Source organism: Pezoporus flaviventris, unplaced genomic scaffold (assembly GCF_033815535.1).
Source record: "Pezoporus flaviventris isolate CSIRO_AGI_PZ_B2104156 unplaced genomic scaffold, CSIRO_AGI_Pfla_v1 ptg000007l, whole genome shotgun sequence".
Classification (NCBI taxonomy): Eukaryota; Metazoa; Chordata; class Aves; order Psittaciformes; family Psittacidae; genus Pezoporus; species Pezoporus flaviventris.
In genome coordinates, this window is record NW_026892555.1 from 12,898,099 (window position 1) to 12,900,836 (window position 2,738).

At 43.3% G+C, this 2,738-nt stretch overlaps 1 long non-coding RNA gene across 2 annotated transcripts; it reads right to left on the reverse strand.

Moving 5' to 3' along the window:
- LOC133266306 (uncharacterized) lies at positions 1-1,991 on the reverse strand. Of its 2 annotated transcripts, none has more exons than XR_009742316.1 (4): positions 1,778-1,991; positions 767-897; positions 597-651; positions 1-131 (listed from the first exon to the last, which is right to left on the reverse strand). It is a non-coding gene; the product is annotated as an uncharacterized LOC133266306 (long non-coding RNA). The 2 variants fall into 2 exon arrangements; XR_009742317.1 differs by having other exon boundaries at positions 592-651.
- Positions 1,992-2,738: the final 747 nt, after the last annotated feature.

The window sequence follows — 2,738 nt, forward strand, 5'->3', positions numbered from 1 at the left end:
TCCTCCCCTGTCTCCAGAGGGATGACACAGAGTGTGTGCATCCATCCTGTCTGTAGTCCTAGTCCAGCTTGGTTTTGTGACTCTAGTATCCATTTCCCTTGCTGCACTCCCAGACAACTGTTGCACTTGACCTGAGATAGATAGTCATGGTAATACAAGTGTACTCTGATCAGGATAGACTTGCCAGCAAATGATGAGTACTGTGGTAACTGTACATTTTCCAAGTGAGACCACGTGTTTTAAATGTTTAAAGTTCAGCCCTTGTTCAAGACAGGATCAAAAAAGGCATTTTAAACATTGTGACAAAATACCTAATCTCGTTTCTTTGCACTTGTTGTGTAAATATAAGATAAGAGCAGTATTCCCAAGGTTACCACAAACAGTCCATCACTACAGAGTACAAGCTAACATTGTATGTTGACATAAAAAGCAGCATTGCTGCAGTCAGCCGTGGTAAATAAACCCACAGGTTTCTTTGTCTTTACAAGTCAAAAGTTTGGGATGTAACCTATTCAGACCTGCCCTCACAACGGAAAATCCCTGCCCTGCTGTGGCATCCACAGTACATGCATAGTTGTTCTGCAGCCTTACCATACCTGCTGCTTTCTAAACACAGGAGGGAAAGGCAGATGTAGACCACTCTGGTTTCATCTGCAGGTTTCACCATGGAGAGATCAGCAGGTAAAGAAGTTAGTAACTGAGGATTAGCACAGCTGTAACTGATTGACTCTAATGCTGGAATTTACTAGAAAAGAGGTGAGCTTACATGTCATCATAAACCCTCAATGGAAAAGGATAAAATCTTTTACAGGTGATAATTTTTTGAGAAGTTTTCTGTTTCTTTGCTCTGTGCAGAAAGTAGGGAGTTATTTCATCTGCTGGATGTGAAGGACTGATCTATTGGAAGAGGAACAGGGACTTCATAAACCTGCCCTGGTTTCCTTCTGGCAGCATCTGGTGTCTCTCCAAGACCTTCAATCTATTCAGTCTCTTCTCCCTCCTGAAGTGGGAAAAGTTCTCTCTTATATCCTTATAATTAATTATTTTTTTTTTGCCTTCCTCTTTTATTTCAGCTTTGATATGTTCATCATCTGCAAGAGCTTTAGTGTCAGCCTAGCCAGTGCAATTTCCGTGCACAAGCATATCTCTACAGTGTGCACTGCCACCAGCTCTCCCAGCTATTAGGTACATCAGGTCTTACACACTCCTCCTGCAGAAAGGACATGGAAGACCATGATATAGTGCTGGTTTCTTCTCTAGTACAGCTAGAGAACCCCAGGGACAGCTTTTGAAGGTAAAAACCCTCTTCAGAGAATTTTAGATGGTATTTGCCTTTGTGTGTGTCTTTGTACAGAGGCATTTAATGTCATTGAGGGTAGGGTGTCAAAGATCTGATGAATCAACCAAAATTCTCCATATAGGCCATGACTGACTAACAGTGCAGAAAATGAACTATTAATGTCAGTATTTTCTCCTCTGGGACTGGAAAGTTCAGACCAATCCAGGCACATCAGTGGTGAGGATCTGTCTCAGCACTGACTTCAGTGGCTCATCTGCCCATTTTCGTCTAAAAAAGTCCTTAGGATATTGGTGACAGCTGCAGTTTCACCTCCTCTCTTCCTGATGCACGTTGTCAATTATGCTGTAAGTCGTCTTCACGTTTCTAGCTGGCTGTTGTGTTTCGGGGTGCATAGCCATGGTGTTCTGGGTCAACAGGAAATGTACCATCCTCTTCCTCCTCCGTTGTAGAATCACATGAACAGTTGTCCCTACTCACCTCACTTAATCAGATGCTCATCTGCCTTGCCCACCATTGTCTCCTGCTGCCCAAAGGCCCTTGGCTGAACTCAGGGTCTGTAGGTCAGTTACTGGCTGCATCTGCAGTCTAGTGGAAAAGACAATGGGAAGCAGGTCACAGATGATGTGTTTGCTTCTGGCGGGCTGTATCTAACCTGTGTGGGCTGCAGCCTGGTCAGAGATTGGCAGTCTTTCCCCATGTGAGAAAAACTGAATCCCTGAACATTGTTCACTAGCAGTCACCCTGAATTTCAAAGGTTCTCCTTGCTGGTAACACTGGAAGAAACACTGCTGCTTCATGGATCTAACACCTGACACTTTAATAATGATTCTTTTATGGCAGTAGAGAAAAGTCTGCAGAACAAATGCTTCCTTTTATTTCTCTATTTTGTTGAAGATGAAAGCCATATAGCGGGCTTAGCTGGCCTAGCAGGCCTCCAGTCTGAACTAAGGGTGCATCTCCATGGCTTTCATCTTCCATGCCTCATGATCTATTTCTAGCCTTTCTCTAAAGGTTACCATATGCATCCATGAAACCTGGGAGCCCTCCTGTGGTCAAAATCATGAGCTATTCTTGTGGTTATTGCCCCAGATCTGTTGTAGTCAACCCAGTTTTAAACTTATCCTTGGAATATTCATTGAGAAAAGTTTCAATCCATTGAAAAATAAATCTACATAGTTTCCTTGGTCTTCGTGGGGGTGACCTCATTACACCTTATTCCCCTGGGAATGCTGTCCACATCTCTTTTCCAAGGTTGGGGAATTGCCTGACAAGCTGCCTATTACTTCATCTCTCTTCCCTGCATACTCCTCCTCCCTCTTTGCTGTCCTTTGGAGGCTTCTCCTTTTCTGCTCTGATCTAGCCAGGTTCTCACCACCAGTCTGTCTAAGGACATCCAATTTTGCATTAAATAATGTAATTAACATAAATTCAGTGTTTA